Below are 25,358 nucleotides of genomic sequence, written 5' to 3'. Positions count from 1 at the left end.
GTGCTTTTATAATGAATTCATTTGCACCGTGACAGATGTTTCTGATATGATAAGAAATATGGCCCAGGGGCCAGTGGCGCTGTAGAGCCACTCCTGTTCCTCACCTGAATTGCAAATGAGATATTGCTTTCTTATCTGTTAAAAAACATGAGCAACTGCACATATAAATAATATGCCACAAACTGCCAGCTGTTTGTGCCAATGACATTCTTCTCTAAAGAATAGCTCCCCCCATCATCTGTTCTTTTCCCTCTTGCAGAAAATCTGGAGCTCTTTTGCAAGTGCAGCAGAAAAGATTTTTTTTTTTCCTCTTTAATCTGCAGACAGAGCAGTTACTTTAAAATAATTATGTACGAGCAAGACCAGATTCCAAATTTATAACACAGGTAGTACCTGATTTTTTTTTTTTTTTCCTACTTCTCTGTCCTTTTTCCGCATATCTCTTGGGGCATGAAAGAAAACTGTCAGTGCTGCTTTCTGTTTCTTGACAAATCCTTTTTACAGAACTCTTTCGGTGGGTTCAGGGTTTCAGTTCTGAATGGTATGGAAGAAAGTTACTTTTTAAGTGTTTAAACACTTTTTAAGAGTTTGAAAAGAAATATTTTTTTTTTGAAAATGTGAAAGAGAATGGTAAGTCACTTTTGTCTTAAAGTTTGTAAAAGGTTGTTTTTTAAATACCTTGAATTCAGGTTGAAGGTAAAACCACCTCCAGAATCCCAGACACAGAAGCAAGCAGGCCTGCTCACTTGGTAACCTTTGCTAGTAAGTCTTGCAGTCAACAGAACTTAAAAATACTACCAGGTGAAGCTGTTCTAGCAATTGAACTGCTGGATGTTTTATTAGGGTAAAACTGAGAAACACTTTTCAGTATTTTGCCAGCTCCAGGCAGAGGTGTATTTCTGTTACAAATGACCTTCTGGGAGACTTGACTGTGGGGACATGATTCATTGGCAGCCTGCTGGTGACAGCCTTGTTTCTATTGTTCTAAAACTCTGGTTTCACATTTCTCCTGTTAGATAAGCTGCAACCATTAACTACACAGTGAGCTACAAATAAAGTGTGATGTAAGAATTAAGCTTATTATCTGATTGGCAGCGCAGGGCCACTCTTCCTGGTTAAGGGTTTGAGCAGATTTTTTTTTAAAAAAAAAAACCAACTTTGCCTTTTATTACATTTCTAAAAGCATTGTCCTCCCAAAAGATAAAATATGCTTTTGGAAGCTGCAGTGTGTATATATAGTGTGAGCTATAAATAGTCTGGAGCTGGATCTGCACAGTACTGGTGTTGCAGAGATATTAGGGACAGATTCTGATCTTTATGACTGTGCTGGGGCTACTGAAAACCACCAGTCTAAAAAAGCAGTGGCTTTTAAATTTAATTCAGTATGTTCAGCTTCACACCAAAATCAGAATCTGTCTGGGAACTTTAAATGTGATTTGAAGAATACAGGAGTTGGTGGCCTCAGCTTAATCTTAGTTTTAGTTGGAGATTACATACCAATTTCTGGAACTTGGGACTAATTATTTGGGACTAATACCAAGGCAAATGAACTCACTCTTAAATGAGGAATGGTTTGATTATTGTGCTAGCTGAAAAATACCCCACAGCGCAGCTGCTGTAAATGATCGTACGTAAGGATTTAGAAATCAGCTCCTTCTGACAGAAAGATGATTTTCAGCAATTGAATGATTTATGATAATGATGGTAGCGCAAGCTCTTCAACTGCTAGGATAAAGACCGCAATGACTGATCAGTCTCTTTTTCTTCAGGCATAAGCTGGTTACAGGCTGACATTGGAAACAAGTTCTCTGGCTGAAGCAATATCTTCCCTGCTACCACACGGTCAGGGCCATGGGGAGGGGGAGAAGAAAAGTACCTGTTTGTAATGGGTTATCGACCGCGTGTTATCTCTTCTCCTGTAAAATCTTAATGGGACAAAGCATGGTAGTATCATTAAGGGCATACAAGGCAGGGTCAATGCTAGGGTATTAACCTTACTTAGCAAATTTGTGATAAATATAATAGATCTCTTGTTTTCACAAAGAATTTTACAGCAGCTTCTGGTTATGCATTAGAACTCACTGTCCTCCGTTGCATCCTATCTCACGTTTGGGCAGCAAGAAGAAGGGCTGTTTGCACCATTTTCTTGTGCCCTTTAACTTTGGTGCAGTTTTGAGGCCTAATTTTGAGTGCCTAAATGTTCTTTTAAGTCCATCAGGTACACCTCAGAGAATGAGTCAAACCACCTACACAGTGATGCCTGAGGTGAAGAAGATGAAGCCTGCTTGGCCTTGGTGGTATGTGGCAGATGGCTGCATGGTCAGCTCTGCCGAAGTGTTTTGGGGTTCAGTTCTGTGGCAACTTGCTTGTGCAGGGGATTGCAAGATTCAGTGGAGCAGCTTTTGTTCATACTAGTGAATCCCTGGTGCCTTTTGGAGTATTTGCTTGAGGTTTGTGGTGATCTCAGACGTAAATGAAGGTATGTAGTTTCCTTCCGAGGATGATCTGTCCTGTAAGATTTACACTTAAATGCATCAGACTTTCCAGTCACCTTTACCAGCCAGTTTATTTAACAGCTTCTCAGTCACTCTTGGGGCAGGACTTGACTCCTACTTGCACTTAGTTTCTCATATGCTGTTCTAACAGCTCTCAGAGGCTGTAGAAAGGGGGCAGAAGAGGCAAGAACAACCCATTTTGTATGCTCCTTCCAGCTCATGGAACACTGCATGAAGACACTGCAAATGGGCCATACTGAAGCGCACTGCAATGCGTGGCTATTGTGGACACTGGGAAACGGAGCACATCTTAGAGCTGTCTTCAAGGTGCTCTAGTTCACACCAGAGAAAAGGAAGGGACCTGCAAGGATTCAAAAATCACTTTGTCGCTCTAAAACTGCTGTGCCCTCCTTTCTGTCCTTGCTATGCATATGCAACTAGGATAGCTGGGAACAGGGAACTGCCTTTCCACAGACGCTGATGCTCCTGGAGCAGTGACATAAATCTGGAAATTAATAAAGCACAAGATCTTAAAGCACACCAGTGCAGCTCACTCAGATCCCATTGCTGTGAGCTCCTTTCACACCCAGGCACCAGCCAGTGGCAAAGGGACTACACGCTGCTCTTCTCAAGAGGTGACTGTGCCCGCCTAGCAGTCTGTGGTACTCTCTTGGGTTCAGCTCTGGCTGTGCCTGTCCCTGTCTGCGTGGTCGATCTGCATCCCCTGACCAGTCTCTGTTGCTTCTTCTACAGAGATGCATTTATTGAAAAAACAGGAGCTGCCCAGATGTAATCCCAGCCTTCCTTTGCAATTCTGCACCCTCACATGGTAAATATCTCTACTCATATCAATCCACCAACCATTTATTCTGGTTGTTCTGCTTGCTAGCAATAGCCCTGGAGTTCAAAGTTACAGGTGAGCACCTTTCACTCCTTAGTTCTGGTGCTGACTGTGAAAACATCTCCCCCTGTCTTCAGTTTGTTCCAGGCAGAGAAGGGAGCTTCTGTGACAGTCATAGCTCTGTTATTTATCTAGTCTGAGTATTTTCCCAAAGAATTTGTGCAATACTCTCTGAATGATCAATGGTGCAAGCATGTGACTCCAAGTCACTGGACAGCAAGCTATTTGAAAAAGCATCCACTAAAAAAGCAAGTCTGAAAGACTATCTGGCGTTAGAAAGCACTTAATTTAGAGAAGTCTCCATCTCGTGAGTGAGTATCATGTCATAAAGCAATATTGCGCTGCTCCTCAAGGGCAGCGTGCAGAAATAGGTTCTGCTTTTGTGCATGACACATGGACAATGCTACAGTGAATGTAAACATGTTCAGATACAGGTTCAAATACTCATAGCCTGTGCTGTCTTTTTTTTTTTTTTTTTTTTCTTTTCTTTTCTTCTTCCCTGGCTGCTTGACCTCAGCATCACTGGGCTATTCTGTTGGTACATAGTTTCAGGCTCCCTGGTCTTATGGCATTCGTGCCTTTCAGCACCTTCAAAGAAAGTTGTCTTAATTTCATCAGCCTCCAAGTTTGTAGGATCGTTGTCATTTCCCAGATGTGGATGAAATGTTTCTATCTTTGGGATTGAAGATTTGGTGTCTCAGATATGGTCTGGTACCATATAATATAGTTCAGCTTCTTACTGTAGGAATTGATGGAGTAAGACTTGCTGCTCTCATGTTGATGCCTAGTTGCACTCATTTTCCATGTGTCTCTGTTTTCTGCTGGGCTGGTTTAAGGAATAATATGCCAATGAAGGGCAAGAAGTAATAGTGCGTGGTGAATTATTCATTTTGCATCCTTGTTATTTCCAAGAGCTTATCTCCTCCTTTCAAGGACTATGTGGATTATTCAGTTTCACAAATAAGATCTTATTTTGTCTAGATCCTCTCCCTTTGACAGGTACAGGATCACACAGGAGGCCCTGTGAACTTTCTGACAGTCATTCTTACTCAGAATTACAGATTTTTAGTGAATTCCTTTGTCACTTTACAAGATTCTTGCACCAGCTGTTTTTTTCCCCTCTGCATAGTTTATATAGTTAATGGGCACAGATTCAGAACTGATATATGAATAAAATGAGCAAATATGATCATCTTTCCTGTAATAAATTGAGCAGAATGGGTCCTTTAACATCATTTTGTGTACAGTCTTTGGCAGTGGGAGCCTTACCAAGACATGCCAGCTCAGCTCCCATTCTTCTGGGAGGGCCATCAGAGTGGCCAGCAGAGTTCACTTTAGACTTTCTCTTCATCCCGTGCTTTGCAGTTGCTACATGATCACATGCAAGGATTCTCTTTTTTTTCAAAAGCACTTTCATCTTTTACACACCTTCCCAACCTCCCTCCCACCCCTTCCACCAATTATTCTTGTTTAGGGTAGTCCTTCTGGTACTCTGAATTGTAAAACACATACATTGAAAATATCTGCTGGAGTCTTGTCTGTGCTGGCAGTGGTAGCCGGGACCTGTGGACATTTAATGACATGAACCACTATGATTATATGTCTTTGAAAGCTATGACGGAGAGCTAGCTTAAATCCATTCCCTTATCCTTTGACATCCACCTTTTCTAAAAAATATTTGCCAGTGTCATCTTCTAGCGGATCGATAAAGCATATGACCTTGCTACTAGAAAAAAATCCTGAATATATCTTTGACGAGATTAAATCTACCACCTTCTAACAATTCCACATGCTGTTTGGTTTCTTTGGATCAGCAGGAAGGGCCCAAACATTAGCTGAATGCTCTTGTAATCTTCAAGATAAGAACCTGTGTTCCAAGCTGGGGAATCTCTTTCTTGAAAGGCCTCTTTGTGTTTTCTCTGTACATGAGAACTTCATCCAGATATGAAATATGCACTTCAAAGCGTGCTTCTGTACACACTGAAACAAGAGCCTGTGCGTTTGAGAAATCAAATGGGAGTCTAACTGATTATACAGATGCTACACAGCTACAATGGCTACAATGCAATTAGTTTTTCAGCCATGAACCCTTGATAATGGGCCTTTTCCTCAAAAGGTTTATCTCCTATACTGGTCAAAATCTTTTCAGTTGTCCACCTGATTTTTTTTTTTTTTTTTTTTTCCTGAATTCCATCTAATCTATGCAGAGTTGGGCACTACCAGTCCTTCGATGTGCATTACCAGGATGAATAAGATTATTTTGATTTTGGTATCTCTTTTTCCATTAAACAGTACACCTTCTCCTTTATGTAGAACATGATTCATGAAGATGCACATTTTCTAACCATGAGGTTAGTATCTGCAGATTTAGGATCTGTCCAATGCTCCATCCTTTCTGGCAAAGTTTTTAATTCCATCCTAGTTGAAGCAAATCCAACTTTTTTATTTTTATTTTTTTAAAAAGGCAAAATCCAACCACGACCAGACAACTCCTCACAAACCTGAAATCTCCTGTCCATCTGGATCCTCCTTGGCTGAAATTGGAGAAGTCTCAGGGAGAGATTTTTCAGGGTATGCTGAACTCTGTAGCAATAATCACACCAGCTTCTCAAGCCTGATTGCTTTGACATCTCCACCAGTTTTCCATTTCATAGTGGCACAAGAGAAGGCAGAAGGCAAACCTGACCTTGGTGCACTCTTATAAGCACAGTGTGTCAACAAAAAACAGGAAGAAAGAGAAAACCGTCTGCAATTCAGTAGGGATCAGTAACCCTTCTGAAAGTGCCATACAGCAGCAAACAAGTGATGGGCTCGTGCACATCATTACAGGCTCAAACAGGAGCTTCTCCTTGCTGATGTGCTCTGACGCTCACCAAGTTTCATTCTAACAAAGCATGACTTCGTTTTCCACATTTGCTGGCCTTCACTGCCAAACCATGGGGCTTTGCCCTCATATTTGAGGGAAAGAGAAGCCCTGATGTTGGCTTCAGTGGTTGCCTTTCATGCTGAAATGTTTTCAGCCTAATCTGTTTCACTGGCACCAATCAAAGTCAGATGCTTAAACCTCATGTAGCAACTGAATAATTGCCAAAAGGGGTTGTACCCAGCTGCCTTGTGTGCTCACACATGCCTGAGTGGTGCAAAGCCACAGACCCCCAAATATCTTCCTCCTCTCTGTCTCCTCTACTGGTCTTCAGTATCTTGATCCCCCTCAGCTGCATGGATGGTGGTGGGTCCTTTCATACATTTACCTTGCCAACGTTAACTGGTTCCCCTTGGACTCAAGATTTGTATTCTGCATTTTCCCAAGGCAGGTATGAAGGTTGGCTGCTCTCAGGTGCTGCCACTGCTGCTAAGCTTCCACTTTACATTCCCCAAATTCCAGCCTGGTGTGTCTAGGCAGATATCTCTCGGCTGTTTAAATTGAAAAATAGTAACATTGAAATACACTGAGGTCAAATAGAAAGTCAAACAACTGCTTTAGGCTTAGAGTAAGAGAGTACCAGGTCAGACAGAGTCTGTGAACAGCAAAGCTAGAGGAACTGGTCCCTAATGCAGGAGTGGAACCACCTCTGCAGAGACGGGTAGGCTGAGTAGGGATATGATGTGAAAATAAGAGAAACAGGTAGTTAAAGAATTCCAAGTTATTTTAATTCCAGGGAAATTCCAAAGCAGGACTAGCTGTGGCACATCCAAACTGCAAATGTTCTGAGTTTAGCGGTTTTAGTAGTGTTTTCAAGATCTGTTCAAACCATTTTGCTGTTGTTTTTTTCTCTCTGCCTTTTTACCAGTGAGCAAAGATGACAAAGCAGAATTAGAAATATGAATATTAAAATTTTCAATAACCACACATTCTCAATGACTGTAAAGAAAAAGACAAACTGATGTGCAAAAAAGCAGCTGTGAGAGTTCATCAAATTGCATGTGTGTGTGAGGCAGTGAGGATGCACAGTGTGGTAGATGAAACCGTGTTACTGCATAAGTTATATCTGGATGATCGTGATATGCAAGTAGAGAAAACAATGATGTTTCCGGACTCTGCAGAGGAGCAAAATCCCTGCTTCATCCAGGCACAGCTGAACTTTGCAGCCAAGTGCTTTAATGCCATACCAGGTCAGTCAGGATATAATTGTCTCTAACCAGAACAGTCAGAAGTTACAGAGTTCACTATATGCTGGCTGAGTGACACCCAGAAATTCTTTCCAGACTTACAAACAAGCAAAGAGACAAGTTTGAACCTGAACTTCAGGGTAATCATGCCACTCAGGAGCATAAACAAACATGGCACCGACTGGAAAATTATTCTTGAGGCGTCGGTTTTGACTGATCCAGACGAGAAGTTTCCAAAGTTAGGGTCGCGACCCTGAGAAGTGCTGATCGAAGTGAGGTCATGAGCCCGGAAGTGAGGTGGTAAGCCAACAAGCTTGGGAACTGCTGATGTAGACAGATGAATGGTCATGTCAAGGGGGGTCCCCTTGGAATACCCTGTTCCCCCTCTCCTGCCTCGGAAACAGTAACTTGAGAGAGTTTTGAAGCTGACAGGGCTAGCCTGTTTATAGCACACTGCTGTATTTTTAAAAGGAGATCTCTGGAAATGAGCCCAAGATGATTAGGGAGATGGGAGCAAGAAAAGCTCTGGAGGGAAGGATGTGGGGCAAGGAGAAGGGGAGGAGAGGCAAGTCTGTGGGAAACAGGATCTGCCAAGTGAAAATAAGATTCAACAGTTTTGATGGGAAGAGATGGATGCTTTTTAAGATTCTGGTGAAGTTTTAGAGGCTAACTTGGAAGGTCAAATTCCCCTCTCAAGAGGTTTGAGGGACAGGCTTGCACTCCTCCTCTATAACAATTCCCTGGTGCTGAGCTGGATACCTTTGTGTAGAACTTAAGCTAGGTTTTGATGGAATTAATATGCAGCCAGAATAAGGTCTGTACAGCTAAATTATACACAGAAATAGGGTAGTTGTCTTTGAGTGAGGCTTCAGATGGCCTCCTGTACTGTCCTTGTGTTTCAAAAGCTACCAAATCAGCCCTGAATTTACATGTGTTAAGAGTAAACCACTGTTATGTGGAACTTTGGTGGTTTACTTTATAATACTCAAACTATGAAAAGAAGTGGAAAATAGCAAGCAGACCAGAAAATTAGTGTATCTTATGGCACTAATTTTATATCTTGTTGTTATTAAGAACAACATTATAAGTTTTAGGTATGTTTGGTAAAGGTTTCTAAATGTTGAATATTGGAGATTTTTCATGTCAGCAGTAATAAGCAGTTGTTAGTGGTATAAATGTTCAGCCCAGACCAGGGACTCGCAATGCCTCGGTTGCTGATAGGAGCCCTATTTCTCGGAAAGACCCATAAAACCACCTTGTGAGCATCAGATTGTTGTCACGTGTCCGGTGTCAGGATCTCTGCAGTTCAAGTCTCCTTGTAGCCAAGCCTCTAAGTTTTGTGTAAACCTACTGAACTCTTCTGGAAATCACAGAAAATAGAGTGCTGGTAAGTCAGGTGGGCTTTTATAATACCAAACTACCTTTAGTACAAGAGGAGCGTCAGCACCATGAAACAGATATCCTGAACAATTCCAGGGCATGGAGGAGACAAGCAATAGATTCTGAGCAACTAGGAGGGAGTATAGCAATAGCACAGGTTCAAGTCAGGGGTGGGAAATGGGCCTGGAGGTTGATAAGCCAACACAGACCATCGTTGAAAAGCAAACATTAGGTCTGCGTGGTGCAATACCTAGCTGTGGCTACGTGCTACTTTACCACGCAGAGGTAAAGTCAACACCATTGTGTGTGGTATTTATTTGATAGTGTTACATTGAGAGGTATTCACAGACAGGGAGGTTTTTGCTGCCAGCTGCAGCCAGTGGGTTTCCTGGGTGCTGTCTTTTCAGGCTCAAAGATGCAGGGACTGATCCTGCGCCAATGCTGAGCAGGATGCCGTGAGCCAGCCCTGGCCAGAGGGCAAGGCAGAACCAAGTTGCCTGTTTGCCCCAGTTACTATTACAGGGACTAAAATATTGACCCAGAGCCACAGATGCTAGAGAGAGATGAAGTCAGGAGACGGTTATGAGCAAGGAGAGGTAGGGTTTCTTGAGCCTTAAACCCACCGGTGGGGCAGACCTAGGGACTTCTGAGCAAGGAAACTGCTGCTGCTTGTTTCTAGCAAGATAAAGACTTTATAAACCCTTTTATGACTAAATGAATTTATGCCAAGCCTGTACAGCTTCAAATAGCAGCTAATTGGTCAGGCAAGTGATGCCTAATCTTCAGGCCTCTGTGTCAAGGGCCCTGGGAGCTTTGCTCTTGAAAGCAGCTAATTTTGCAGGTTGGTCCAGACTGAATTTGTGAGTAAGACACAGTTAAGGCTTTTATGTGTGTATCTCTTAAGTGCAAGCTATAGAGATTGTTCACAGATGTGCTTCAGACATGACCAGTTTGGTATAGAACTAGCGCGTATCTCCAGTTCTGGTGATCCAGCATGGACCAGTCTCCACAAGTTTCTTTTCAGGGTTTAAACCAAGCCTTTGGCTTGAGAAATTCGAAGTTTTATTTTCATAATTACCTTTAGTTTTGGAGCTGCCCTTAAGGCTATTTGGAATCCATTGAAACATGCTGAAGCCTAAATCAGAGGTTTCTGTATTTCATGTCAAACACGCAGAAATCAAGTATGAGATTTCTTCTTGGATCACATGGAAGTTTAACTTCTAAAGCACACTGTGTTTTCTTTTAAGAAACTGATAACTTCTGTTTAATGCTGAGCTCAGAATATATAATTTCAGGCAGGTTGGTTTTTCACATCAAAGCATGTGACTTTAGTTTCCCAAACATTTCCCTAAATAGCTTTTTCCAGTCTGCTAAAAAATTCCTGAGAAAAAAGTACAGATCTCATCATGATGCTTGAAATTGTCATGGTTTTCACATGTGACTAGTGACCATGCAAGGTAAAGAAAGGGTCAAGGGGCTTGTTACAGGATATTCATGGCCAGCTTGTGTCATGACCCAAGTTATTGGTGGCCTTAGTACAATCTAGCTCTATAGCTGACCCAGTCTATCTCTCCAGGTACACTTAATCTCCAATGTACTTCTGTTAGTAGATTTGTTTGGTTTTTTCCTTGATACTATCTGTAAACATCTCAAGGTATACAACATTCTCTTTGCAGGAGAACTTTTCTAGAGAACTGACAGGAATTTTTGATTCTCACATGCGGTCTAACTGTTCCCATTCTCAATTCTTCCTGTTACAGCTGGTTATAGAGCTCATCTCTCTGATGGCACCCTTAAAATAAGCTGTTAACAGGTTCACATGTCAGTTGTTCATACATAATGTAAGGGCTCATTCCTGTCATCCTAATGGACTTCCTAGATACCACAGGGAACTTTTCCCGGACAAAACCCCCCTGTTTTCAGCCTGTCAAAAATTTGTGTCTTCAGAGTAAGTCCTTTACCCAAAATGTAATGCTTCCAATTGAAAGGTGGGCATGATAAAAAAGCCAGATAAAAAAACAATACATGAAAAAAAAAAAAAATAAAGGGCTCTTCTTGCTACAGGCTATTATGGAGCAGAGCTGTAGAAACAGATCAATTCACTTAATGAAGCGCCTTTGGATTATAAGTTTTCTGTTTGTAGGCAGAAGATTTTTTTTGTATTTCAGTATTAACAGGGCTTCTCCTAAGGAGCTGTGACCTTTAATCTCATTATGTATGGATTCGTGTACGTGAATGTGACATATGAATTTGTTACCAAGATACTATTTGAAGCAAACATCCTAGGGCTTTCCAAGTTGGCAAGTTGATGATGATTTCTGAGTCATCTCAGACCACAATATTATTTTGTATTTTCACAACATTTTGGGCTGTAGAGGGAACATCAGCCATCTTATCTGACTGATGCTATCGGGTGCTTTCCATTAGTTTCCTAATGTATATCCTAGAGACAGCCAGACACGCGCATAAGTCTGGGTACAAATGGCACTGACATTAAGCGGGACTCGGTTTAGTTTATCAGAAAGGTGGAGCGGCTCAGCTAACTACAGCAACTGATCAATAGTAAGATAAAGCCTTGACAAGTTCTTTCAAGCTTGATGTAATTTGCAACATCCTATTTGTTGCTTTCCTCATCTCCCTTCTCCTTTCCTCTTCCCTGTATATTGCTATCTTTTCTGTGCAAACACATAGTGCTACATATAGGTTTTTCTGCTGTGGCTGGTCCAGTGGTGGAACTGGGCAGCCTCATGGCATATCCAGGCATGGGCACAATTCTGAACACAGAGACCATTTGTGAAATGGTCTGGGTGGGGTCTAAGGTGTGTCAAGCTTTCTGTTGTTATTCCCTTGTTTCTAATTTTATATAATAGTGACTACTGATTAACAACCTGTTAGCTGGTTCTGAGACTTTTCCTGGAATGTGGCCTTTAATAATAGGGGATTAATAAATGGCAGGGGAGTCGCTTCCAGTCCTGCACCACTCCTTCAAAGAATCCTTTAACAATGCACAATATTTCTTGGCGCTGCATAATATCTATTTCTAAATTCCAGCTGCAGCTGAAGATTTCTTTTTTGTCCTGCTGGAGTTGCTGAGATTGTTTCATTTGACAGGGGAATACGTTCAAAGAAGAAATACTAAAATATGTTGAACAGAAGTGTATTTAAAGTATTTCCACCCAATCTGAAACATGATTTCTCAAGATCTTGCAGAGTGTCTGTAGCATAGCCAGCTGCAATATTAATGGTGCTTTACTGAAAAAGTACCAGAGCCCTGTAACTTGCATATGATAAATGAATTGTAGATAGCACACTCAGCACAAATAATTAGCAGGATTTATACTGGGTCCTCCTCATAAAGAATGAGTCAGCTCTCCCATGCTCAGAGCATGCGGAAATCCTCAGAGAAAATGCAGCTGAGTGCACTTAATTATTATAATTTCGTTTAGGTATTTTTTGTTGTTGATGACAATGTCATCATAAATAATGAAATTTATGAAATTTGATACCTTCATGCCAGCACATCCAAGCTTTGAAAAGGAAGATTATGACTGAGTATCACCGTATTAGAAGATTAGCATGTTAAGAAAATTATTTTCATGAACATAAAATTTTGTAGAGTGAAAGTTTACTGGGAAATACCTCACTTACAGTTTCTAGCGATCAGAAAGTGAAATTCTTACACATGTTTACAAGGAAGGGAGGCTGAACGTCAGGAAGTCACGTGATTTCCAGTAACACCCCATATTTAGACATTTAGGTGGTGAAAGCAATGAAAAAAACTTGCCATTACAAGACTCCTGAAGCTGACGTGTATTATCTCCCTGTAGCCATGCTCTCATGTGCATGGCATAAGGCTCCTTCCTGCTTTGTTCCAAGAATTTGTATCACTAGATATTTCAGAGAAGTCACAGGCCCAAATTGAATGTATGTAGCTGATACTGGGGGACTTTTCTTTAGAAGTTCACAGTGACTGTATCTAGTAGAAAATAAAATGCAACCCTTTGTGTACCTGACTGGTAATAGCTTAAGTAAATAAACAAATCTCAGGTCAATAACAGTGTAACAGAGGGAACTATTTTTTTGGAATCAGAAAAGTAGAATCTAGGAAAGGAAGGGTCTACTGTTAACTGATAACTCTTAGATGTGCATTTTCTACCAAGTCTTCACCTCCTGTTATTCCCAAATGACTACAAGCCTTGATTCTTTCATCTCCCATAGAGGATAGTATAAGCAAGAAGAGATATCCCAAAATAATGTGATATATGTTTATGTTGTTGCAGAAATAATGCAAAAATATGCTTTCATTGTTGATCTTGCCTGCATGGGCTGAGGTCCTTGTTCAGCTCGAATGAAACAGGTTAATTCCTCAGGTCTGAGATGCTCCTGATGCCTCATCTAACTCTTCCTAGGTATCTCAGAGTCAGATCCTGCGTCCTGAGGTGTGTGTGCTCTCTTTCTCTCTGGATACCTATGAATGCAGCGTGGAGAAGGTGTTTGTGCAGCTTGGTATGATTTCTCTCTTTGCTGATGCTCTGGGCTGTGGTTAAAAGAGAATTCAGAAACTGTGAACAGAATCATTATATCAGATATGGTCCAAAAGTGCCCTGTGTTTTCCCTTCAGAGAAGGGAGCTGAGTTAAGTCACAATAAAAGCAATTGTGGGATTTTTGGAAAGGAGAAGATGGCATAGGGAGAAAGCAATGTGTTGCAAGTGGGTAGATCCAGCCCATGGGTACCATATGTTTTGAAATCCTTGTGGTCTGGATAGTGACCAGACAGATTTTTTTTAGCCTGAGGCTCCCAGCTCCACCCCACTGAGCAAGTAGTTCCTGCTGCTATAGAGCCTAAAAAGTGCCCTAGCACTCTGGGGACCCTCTATTACTTATCAACATAAATACAAATAGGACAGCTTTGCAACAGGACATTTGCAAAGAGAACGGGAGGTCGCTGCTGCCCATAACTTTATTTTCTGCAAGCTTCTTCTTTGATACATTTCTGCATCATCAAGCTTCACCAAAATCCATGTTTGAAGTGAGGATTTCCTCCAGACCAACCTTGGGCTGATGAACTCTGTGGAGGAAGGAGCCCGGCCTGTGTAGAAGTGACAGCATTGACTTCTGGATGTAGAACAAGATCTGAAATATGGGGTTCTGGAAGGTAGAAATGTTGTGTTATGCGGCCTTTCTCTTATAATTAAGACATTAGTATGGTTAAGCTCCTTCTTTCATAATACACCCCTGTGATGACAACAAAAACCACTCCTTCAGAGAGGGTCTGCAGCCAGTTATACAGATAACAAAGAAGGGTAGGGAGGGGGTGGGGGACATTACCCACAGCTAATACAAAACATGTGCCAGCGAGACAGTGACTATTCAGTGTGTTCATCTTTTAAAATGTGGTAAATGTATCTCCATAGAGCACAGGGATAACCTTAGGCACCAGGAAACCAACAGCAGGTGTGAGTCTGTGTCCTGGCTGTGATGCAGCTGAAGCTGTAGGAGGAAGACAGAGTGGGTCAATCCGTGGCCCAGATAATCCATCCATAGAAAATAGAACACTATGTCCAAGACGTGCTTTAACGGTATTCTTTGTTAGAGTATCTGTTGTCAGTCTGACATAATCAAAAGTCCTGCCACTTACAGTGAATTGGTAACTGGAATTGGAGGGGATCTTAAGGTCGGCTGAGCTATATAAGATAATATATAATGTATTTTTTTACATAAAATATTAGGGTAATATTGACGAGGAAGTGGAGAGACTATACAAAACTCTGCAGAGTGCATGGTGATGCAGCTCATGGTCACCTTTTGAAGATCACTTGACTTCAGTGGAAAAGGCTTATCCTTCTATAAGTAGAGACATTCCTCTGCTGTGACATAATCTCACTTTTCATCTTCCATCTCCTTTGTTCATTCTGGAGAAAATACAGAGCAAAAGATAAAATACCCTCTGGTGTCCCCTACATCTCAAGAGTCCTTAATGCTGTGTGTCTTTCATGACAAATAACTTTCTAACAAGTGTTGATGGAGGAGTTTCATGATTCTCCTTAAAGTGGTTTGTTGGCTTTAGGACTTTAATCTGTAAGATGAAATCCCTCACCATAGAGAAGATGCAGACCCTTCAAGAGGTACTTAGCAGTACCTTCAGGATCAGTCCCTTCCTGCCTGATCCAGCACTGTTGATGCCAGTGGAAGTTTTACCCTTGATTTCAAACTTAATCACACCTGAGGACTGTGCTCCTTTCTTTCCTTCATCCCTTCAGGCAGTTAAATGCTTACGCTTACATAAGATGTGCAGACTGTGCGATGGGGGGGTGGCACTTCGGGCCGTGATGGGAGCTTTGCCCCGAAGTGCTGACCGTCTAAGTTTAGGTTTGCCTCAATTAGTGAAAGTAATAAACAAAAATTGGGAATAGGCATGGCAGAGGTTGCGGCAGCGAGATCAAGGGTTGCTCTGCTTTGGTAGGTGAATATTCTCATGGCTGCTCTGATTAAATAGAGTGAGTCACCAGCTGGAAACTGGAAGGAAGAAGTGGGACGTTAGAAGGATGTGGCTGTGGGGAGACCTGGTGAGCAGAGATTAGGAGGACAGTTCATGCCCAGAGAACTAGAATAGCTTGTCCACTAGTTTCATTGGTTTAGGCATTTAAAACACACTGGGTTAATCTCTAGCAAAGATGCCCAAGGGAGCAATGTTGTATCAGCTATCTTCCTGAGCATTTGACTGTTTTCGTTCTATTTATTCTAGACAAAAGAGCTTATTTGTGATTTTTCATCTTTAGTCTGAATGTCTCTAATTTGGACATCCATTTAATTTGGAAAGTTTCCACGAGATGCCAGTGAGACTGTCTGATTAAAGTCATGACTTATAACCAAACGTCTTTCTCGCTCCATGTTGCTGACCACAGCTTTGGTTATGAATTGTGAAAGAATGTTAAAATCCAGTGTATTTTTCTCTTTGTGGGCTCTGTTTATTTTTATTTTTAACATTTTGATTGGACAATGAAAAATGTCAGTGATGCCAGTTGCAAGTCTTTAGGTATAAGTTTGTCTTTCAGCCATTGTGTGGGCCTGATTATTTGCTTTTAAAAAATGACAGATGTGGATTTTTAGTTCCTTTTTTTTTAATAATCTTTGGAAAAAATATGGTCTTACATAAAACCCTGCTGTATGAAAGGTAAAACCAGGGCCAAGTTGGGATGACAACATCTTTTACATGTCTCGCTACCTTTTTCAGGGAGCAGATGCAACAAGCTGAGTGGAGCTTGGAAGAAGCAGCATTGTTGCTTCTGTTTCCCTTCAATTCCTTTCACCAGTCCAGTGACTACATGCGTCCCAATGACACATTTCTGGGTCACATGTCCCAGAAAGATGGGCTATATGGAGATATATAGCATGGAAAGTATTCTAGCTAGAGACTAGTTACGTTGACAAGTTCCACACGTGGTGTAAATCTGTGTATTCCTCACATGGACTTTATTAATAGCACAAGACTGAGACAGGGAGAGGCAGCTACATTGCTCTTTATGTAAATAAAAAACCAGAAATATATTCTTTCTTTTTCCTTTTGTATTAAACCTGAAAACAGCTTATTACCCTATAAGGCAGCTTAGACTAGCACATGAGACCATTAGGAAATGCAGAGCAGCACGAGTCAGAGCACAGAGATTTCCCCAAGCCAGGCTGCGTGGCTGCAGGGGAGGAGGGAAGGCACGAGGGCGCAGCATGCAGTGTCCAGAACTGGAGAAAGAATAGGAGGCCCAGATAAGTATTTAAAAAGCCAGTCTCAAGCATAACCAAGCTGAATACTTATTTTGGTTTTGGTCCAGTGGAAACTTTGCAATGGAAGAGTTAGATGGTTTTCTTCCTTGGCTCTGCCATCAAAGGGATACTGCTGCCTTTCCTGGTCAACTTTCCCCCATTCAGTGGGATCTGGATTTCTCTCTCTGCAGGATACTGCTCTGGTTAGGAGGTCAGGAGGAGAAAATGCTGCACAAGTGTGTTAGGAGGTTGCATATTCAGTCCTCTGTGTTCCTGCTGACAGGAAAGACTGAGAAATGTGCCTAGAGAGACTCAATCCAAGTATTCGTGTCGTCTTCTAGACACTGAATAAATACACCTGGATGGAAAGGACTTTTATTAGTTGTGACCCTCCTGTATTAATCACAATCAATTCATTTAATCTTCAGCAGCATGGAGAAGTACGGAAAGGCTGTCCCAGTTTGACACCCGTGATGAGTATGAACTAAACTACAAATTCCTGAATATTCAGAGCCTGGGCTGTGCTCTGAGCTTATCTTTATAGCTATGAAAAGGGGTGCTCTGACACTCCAGTGATGTGGTGAATCTGGATGAAGACGCAGATGCCAGGTAGCAGATTACAGGGTAAATTAAAAAGGAGAGCTATTTTACAATACAGGAGGCTTGAATTTTGTCTACTGGTGAAATTATTACCCAAATTAGGTAATAATTCACACATTTTTGTTTGAAGAACAACTAGAAATTCTTCTGGGAGGCTCCAAACCATCCTACGAAGAAGCGTTGTCTCCCATTCAACACTTTTTATTTGAATGAGACATAAGGATAATCTGTTCCTAAATGTAAGTAAGGAAAGGAATATCATCAAACCAGTAGAGCAGGCAACTAGGAATCTGAATCAGGATTTCTTTCTCCAGCTCTGTACCTAACATGCATTTTGACCTTGGTAAGTCACTTTTTTCCAAGCCTCAGTTTAACCATGTTTTTAAAATGGATAAACCAATATATGTTTCCTATGAGAATAGTAGAGAAGTTAGTTTTTTCAGATGGGAAAGATGCTTAGTGTATTATTAAATGGGCTGCATTTTTACAGGTTCACTCTCAGAAAGAAATATTTATCCTATGTAAAATTCAAAACATTCCTCTGTGTCCTTAGGTTCAAATGATGGAAATAAATTAGTAAAATGGTATTTAAGTGCTAAGCAGGATATGGCAATAGGACTTCGCACTGCAAGCAAAGAATTCATCACAAATGCGCAAGGCCAACATGGTTTTCTGTCATGTTTATTAGGTTGATTTACCTCCTGTACAATCCAAACAAAGACATATTAGTGGCTAAGAATATTTACTAAGTCTTCCAAGCTGATATGGTTTAGCTGTAAGGAAGAAATAAATTTTAAATTCTACTGATTTCTTTTCCTCTATGTCTGAATTAAACACTCCACATTAAATTCCTGAAATTTTTCTGCCGCTACTTGTAATGGGTCAGAAACGTCAGAGTATCCTTGAAGTAGAGCACTTTTCTCCAAGGCACTTTGCATAGCTTAATTGGCATGGTTATTTATTTCCCTGTGCCTTCTTGAAGGGCTTTCTTTATGTCAGATGCTTCTAGTTATTAGGAATAAGAGCCAGAGTTCAACTGGTGAGCTACTGATCGCTCAGGCTAAATGTAATTTAATGCAACAGTTCATACGAGCAGTTTGCAAAAACCCCTCTGGGGGACTGTATGTGCAGGGGTGTTCCTAGATGCATGTATCAATGCAGCCAAAGAGACATGTGCATTAAAACACCTGGCGTGACTGAAGGTCATTATCGTCAGTTGACTACAGCCATCACTATGACACCTTTTATTCTATGGTAGCAGGCAAAGAAGCTTTAAAACTGTAAAAATTTGGTGTTGTTTTTGTTTGTTTGTTTGTTTGTTTGTTTTCTCAACAGGCAGTGAGTGGCCTTCCTAACATCTTCAAGTTGCTTTGTTGTCTTGAATCCCCAGCCTTGGCTGTATAATTGCTATAGTTAGGCAGAGTAGCAAATGATCCTCATTTTAAGGCATGAAGCCAGTTCGTGTCTGAGTCACTGGTTGAATGTTTTTCTGTCCAAGGTAACTGCCTAAGCAGAACTAGTTCTGATTCTGGCTAGTGATATGTCATTAACATATGAGTCTTCTAAAATGTTTACCTATGAAAAGTGAGACTTTGACCCTGAGATATCAGAAATTGTTCAAACTAGTCTAAACACAAACAATTCAGGTAGTCCAGTATACGGTGAGGTCTTTTACCAAACCTTTTCTGAACAGAGCCATTATGTGAATGTCAGCTGCAGGAGTGCATTTCATACTGGGATTTCCCACTTGGCCTTTATTTCAGTACCAATCTGATAATGGGTTGAAAAGTGGACTTGAGGAATGCAGTTCAAAGGACTTACACTATTGAACCTGTGTACCAAGCCTGGCTATGTAAGTCATAATAATGACTTGTGAAGATACCATAAAATGGAGACAGCCGGTGCAGGGCCATGAGACAGAAGATATATAGCTCACAGGTGGGACAACTGAGAAGGAGGCGTCAAGGGACACTGAGAGAGGAGAAGGCAGCCAAAGGATGCTATAGGAAACAACAGTCTTGGCAATACTGCTGTGCAACAGCTTTCCTCATCTGTCTCTCTGTAGTGGTCTTGCGAAGTTACAATTCTCAATTTGGTTGTCTCTGCCTGTGAAAAGACTGCGGATACATATTTAAAGACCTGGTGACAATGTTACCCCCAAATTCTGAAACACTAAATGAGTAAGGAGTCGCTGAAGTAAAAAAATCTATCCAGATTGCTGGATCTTACTATATGAGAAAGGATGGGAAGCTATAGATAGTATAAGAGCGCTGATGCAGTGTAACATACACTGAAATTGGTCCAGGTTTATTGCCATATTTAATGCAGACACTGAAATAGAGAGGCTCTTTGAAGAACAGCCTCATGTCTTGGGTGCTGTTAGTTAGTATATTTTACCCTGCATGTTAACAATGCAGTAAAACATTGCTGCCGGTAGACACCTTATTCAAAAAAATGCCTACCTTCTTCAAAAAAACTTAGTTCCTATCTATGGTGCTATAGACCACCGCTTTTTGCTAAGGGAAAACCAGTAGCCACGTGTATCAATTCAGACTCAAAAGACACTTGACAAGATCTATGTCTGTCTGCATTGTCTGTTCACAGTGGATTTCCCTTTATCAGATCCTGCTATACATGCTGCAGGACCCCCAAACATTACAGTGGTTTTAAATGCTCAGCTTTTGATTGAGAAGGTCATCGCAGGTGAATGAACAGTTCACCTGTGTGTAGTGGCAGCCAATGAGGCTGGGATGTACTGCAGCGTCTCAGGAGGGAACAGCTGGATCTGGGATGCAGCACGGTGGGTGGTGAAATCTCTCTGTTCCTACAGCGCTTCTTGAGATTTCAGATGTTGTGATCTGTAAAGGTATTCCTACTGTAGCTGACAGGCTGATCAAGAAAAAGCAATTACAGATGAGGCACCTTTTTTTTGCTCTTAGGGGCAAAAAGCTACACAATCCCGAGCACATCTTTTTTAATCAATCTAGTCGTTGTCTACAGTTCACACATGCTCCTCTTGAGCTGCCTATAGCAACATGCAGCACTTCTCAGGTGTTGTGAATTTGGGGATTTCAAAGGCCTTCCTGGCTGTAATGAAAGAGAGGGGCATTGCACGACCTTTCCGTAAGGTTGAACTCCACGCAGAAAAAGCAAGGGACAGCTTGTCCCATCACCTTCATTTTATATATTGACAAACTGAGGTTTAGACAAGGCAAGCATTTTGACCTAGTTCATCCAGAGAGCAATAAGGAAGTAACCTAGAAAATACCCAGGAAATTACCCAGAGAATTCTCCAAGTGCAATAAGATGGTAAAGTTCAAACCTGAGTCTTCATCCCATGAGCTGTTTGCAGGGCCCTCCAGCGCTGTCGGCTTTTCACAGAGCTGGATTTGTCTCTCTTAGTGCTTTTTTGGAAAGAACAGTTTTTAAAATAACCCTTTTGGTGAGTCTAAGCAGAGGAAAGGTAATAATTTGTGTCCTGTGTGTTTTGCTTCAGATGGGCTCTGGGTTGTTGTCTCACACAGCACATGACGTTACATGCTGAGCGGTTGAAGGGTGGGTGCGGCCGCTGCCAGGGGGTGCCTGGGCTTGTTGGGAGGATTGTTGCTGTTGCCACCCGCTTCTGTCTCTGTGGTCCTTCTGAAACAACATGAGTTATTAGCAATGGTTGTGTGATGTAATTCGTTTAGGAGGAAAATTCACTCGTAAAGTTTATGGTCTTATTCTCTCTGAGGCAGCCCAGGCAAATGGGCTGGATGGGGAGAGATAAGCCACTGAGCTGAGAATTCACAGGGACACCATCACCTGTCCTATGGTCATGGCATGAAGCTTCAACCAAATCCTCCTCTGGAGGGTCCTGGGACTAATCTATCTGCAAAAGCACAGGCCCTGTAGCAGCGTGCTGTGCCCTGGGCTGCCTGTGCACAGACTAGGCAGGGTTGGCATGGCAACGCCAGCTTCCAGCGGGTGTAGGAGCATCCCTGAATCACAGCTCTGCCTACCACCCCATTGCACCTCCCAACTACTGGAGTGGAGTGTCATGGGAGCCAGTGAAAGACTTTCCTTCCCCAAAAATAAATACTGAGAAAAGGGAATACTTATCTGCCAGGGCCTGCTATTGAAAAACGGATCTCAGTTCATATAAGCAGGAAAAAGACATTGAGGCTTATTTGTATTTCTGCCCCTGAGCACAAAGGGGCTAGAAAGCAGGCGGATCCCACCAATTGTGTGTTTCTCCTGTTTGGAGATGTAATCGGCATCCACATACTGTGGCCACAGCCTTTCCTCATCTCTAGGGGTTGGGTTGGGGCTGGGAATGATGTACAGGGGTAGAAGACCTCCAGCGTAGGGGTGGGGGAAGGCTGGCCCCTGACACAGCATTTCTCCCCCATCTTCTGACACATAGCACACACCACTAGGAGCAATGTTCATGGGGGATGGAAGAAAACACAGGATCACCCTGTTCACTCAATCCTGACTTACCAACTGGAGAAACAGTCCCTGTGTAAACAGTACAAATGAAACGGATGTTTCACTCTGCTACTGATAACTTTATCAGCAAAGCCAATGTGCACTCTGGACCCCTAGGAAAATACACAAAAAATGTGTTAAAGAAAGAGAAGTTGAGGGTCCTCAGCTAACCCGCAGCTTACCACGCCTTGGAGGTCAGTGCTTGGGCTTTGGGACAGGTCAATGATTGCTCCAGCCAACGTGACTCCAAGGTTGGGGCGTTGTTATTTGTAGCCACAAGGCCCAGTCTTGCCTGGGCTCTACCTGTCATGAGTGCTACCAAGACGGATGAAGGACTGTTGCAAAGATGCTAGGGAAGATGAAAGCGTGGTAGGGGCAGGTGGCGAGCGCAGTTGCTGCTGGGGAGCACCATGGCAAGGCCCTGCTGGACCTTGGGTGGGAGGCAAGGCAGTGGCCTCTCCAGCTGGTATTGTCTGTGAATAGACCATTGTCCTTTGCAAGTAAGCAAAGAGAAAACTGTTTCTCCTGCTTCCTTGATTGTGGCACTGAGCCAGTATTGCCTCACCGAGGGCTCAGCCTCCAGCTCAGTGGTCTCACAGCTCCAAAATGGCCTCACCCATGTTGCCTCAAGTGCCATCTCTGGCGTCGTGTTACACACGGACCATTTTGTCTGACTGGATTTTGTTCTCTGCAAGTGAGTGGCTGGGAAGGAGGTGTGTTTCACAGAGCTTATAATAGAAAGCTTGCTTTGACCTCCATGGCAGAGAGATTAACACCATTCCAGAATGATATAGTGAATGTTTTTCAAGGGTCCAAAGGCAATTGCAGTTTACAGAGCAGGACTGGAAGAGCCTTGTAGCATTCAGGCTAGGGCAGCGTGTGTCAGGGATTCCTTCCCCATTGCTTCTTTTTCAAGTGGACTTTTGCCCTGCTGATGGAGAACTTGAAACACCCTGTGGATGGCTGAGCCAGGCTGTTGTGGTTGTGCAAAATCACACTGCCTGTCTCTGAAATGAGAGAATGAGGAAATTCTTGCACCTACCCCTACCCTTTCTCATCAAAGGAAAACACATTGGAGCTTCTTTGGGGTGATCCTTTCTGGTTCAGGATTTCCAAAGTTTCTTTTACAAACTATTTGGCTGACATCCATAGAAAGCTTGGCAGTCCTTAGGAAAAATTTGTCGTTGACAGTAAAGATCCATTTGCAACAGCCTTGGACTTCCTTGAGTTATTCAGCTCTGCAGATGCAGTCTTAAATGCTTTGATCCAGTGGTCCAACCTGCTAATCCAAATTATATGCTCACGCCCAGCACCTTTACCTCTATCAGTGTACAGGCACTGAGACCTGGGCTTGTGGTTCTGCTCCCACCATGCGCACTTTTCCAAGAAGCATGAAATGCATCAGCCTTTGCATTTTTAGTCATCTTTCTGGAAACCAGAATGTAGAAGATCTCATTTCTGTGTAAATGTATTCTCGTGTCCATGAAGAGCTTGATGCAAGTCAACCATCTGAGCCTTGGTGAGCCAGTGGGGAGTCAGAAGTGGCACAAGCCTGGAGTCCACTGTCTAATGTATTCACTGGCACAGTCCCCAAGAGAAAACACAAAAAGGCCATACACCCAATAGAATAAATTCATCATTTCACTGATGGTTGGATTTTCCTGATTCTGCTGTATTGTTATGTGCCTCCTTAGATTGCAGAATGCTCATCTGAATTTTATCTACCACTTCTTGACTGATATTGTGCTCAAAACATTAATGTTTCTCTATATTGAGGCACCTAATCTGAGTTACATGCCTTTAGTCAAAGAGGAGTTATGCACTGACCCATTGTCAGGACCTAGAATTTAAGGTGGAATTTTTTTGAAAAGTGGCCTTTAATGAGATCTCATGTTTTCTTATATGATTGTACAGTGACACTCAGTGATCCATGGATGCTCCTCTAGGTGGGACATATTTAGCTTGTTATTAACTATTGCCTTATAGAAGGATAGTCACGTTCATACACTGGCAGGGTACAACTAAGACTAGAGTTGGAGGCAAGGATTTTAGATGTTTTTGGAGGCTTAAATTCAGATTTCTAGGTGCCAGCAGCACTGAAATTAGAAGATACATGAACATGGAAATCCATCATCTAGGATACTAACAATATGGAGCTCTCCTTGAAGGAAATTCTGAGGCATGTCTAACATACGCAAAACTCTATTTACTCTAGAAAGATCATGCTGCAAGTTGATGACACACCTTCCTTCCCCACTCTACTTCTCATTTTCTCTCTGTATTGAGGCCCTCTGATCTCAGAAATTATTTACACCTGCTCTGCAAACCATGATTATCCTTTTCTCTCTCTCATGCTTTTTTTTTTTTTTTGCACAACGCTTTTGGTGTATTTCATCCGGTTGACTTCAGCCCTCTCCCACCAATGGTGATGGTGCAAATCATTGCTGCCTTTATTGGTGCCAACCATAACCCGATACAGCTGGTGTCTGCTGGCCTGGGATTTTCTGAGGGCTCCTGCAGCAGAGCATGTTGCAGACCGATTGAGACATGTTTGGTGGTTCGGTCAGGTTTGCCACAAGGGGGGGTGAAGAACAGAAAGTGTCTGTGGAAATTTACTGACTCTCTGAAGGTCTCATGACTTCTTGCTAAATTTGAAAACTCACAATACAACAAGAATAATTGTTTCTAAACTGCCTGTGTGGCATTCCATCGTTTACCTGCATGGTCAGTGGCATTTTTTTGTCAGTGATACAGAGCAGTCCATCATTTGCCAAAGGGGTGGGAGATAAGGAATTCATTAGTCAAGACACTAGTTTCTAGTACAAAGAACTTCCACACAGATGGTTGATTTAAAATACATGCATATATATTCAACAAATTAGCACATAGTGTGTCAACTCTTGTGAAATATGTGCGCATTAGGAGTATGAGTGGGAGCAAATAAGGTTGTGAGGAATCTTTCTCCGGCTTCTGTTTTCAAACAGTGATTTGCAAAGAAGTCTTTTTCTTGTCTTTTTTGGTGGGTTTTTTTGGTGTAACGGTTAGTACGTATGAAGCTTTTTAAATCATCTGAAGTGGACCATGGTTATGACTAAGAGATAAGGAGGGATTTGCCTGTCTGACAAACTTCCCCTCAGTTTTTAGAGAAGTGTCAAAATACCAATGAGTGCAAAATGCAGGATGAGTGTAAATGGAAGTTCTGCCAGTTCATGGGCTGAGCAAACACTGTTGAAATGCAAGATGCTTCAAGGCCCAGCTCTGCGTCCTGCACAAGAACAGTCTCCAATGATGTCTCTAAGTAAAGCTTGCAGTCTTCAGCCCACAAAAGATCAATGTTATGCCTACGACAAAGTTGAAAAGAATTTGCTGTTAGGACAATTAAAGTTCTTAGTCATCTTAATACGGGACCATATCATCTACCCATCAGAATTAATGATGTTTATTTTAAAAATTGAGGGAGGGAGGGAGAGGGAGAGAAAAAAGCCAGGAGAAAACAGAGAAAAATGCCCTGAGTCTGTGCTATGCATCCAGGCAGGGCACAAAGTGAAGCTGAAATAATGTAATTTCTAAGCAAACCATGGCTAGAAGTAGAAACTGCAATGGTGATGAGACCACCAGTGCAGTCAACTCAAGCACCATTCAA

General features: G+C 42.1%; 1 protein-coding gene across 5 annotated transcripts in view; it reads left to right on the top strand.

The window, feature by feature from the left end:
• The first annotated feature begins 302 nt into the window (after positions 1-302).
• Positions 303-25,358, top strand: part of SLC6A6 (solute carrier family 6 member 6) — a 125,234-nt gene continuing 100,178 nt past the window's right edge. For 2 of the 5 annotated variants that reach the window (XM_086469745.1, XM_086469741.1), the window contains exons 1-2: positions 8,745-8,893; positions 13,296-13,392. The gene's annotated coding sequence lies outside the window, so the exon portion shown is untranslated. Of the gene's footprint in view, positions 387-689; positions 763-8,744; positions 8,903-13,295; positions 13,393-25,358 lie in introns of those variants that run through there. The other 3 variants (XM_086469742.1, XM_086469744.1, XM_086469743.1) reach the window with 3 other exon arrangements.

The sequence above is a fragment of the Leptosomus discolor genome, chromosome 9 (assembly GCF_034619465.1).
Source record: "Leptosomus discolor isolate bLepDis1 chromosome 9, bLepDis1.hap2, whole genome shotgun sequence".
In the NCBI taxonomy this organism is placed as follows: Eukaryota; Metazoa; Chordata; class Aves; order Leptosomiformes; family Leptosomidae; genus Leptosomus; species Leptosomus discolor.
The sequence above is the reverse complement of the archived record's forward strand: the minus strand, read 5'-3'. Positions and strand labels throughout refer to the sequence as shown.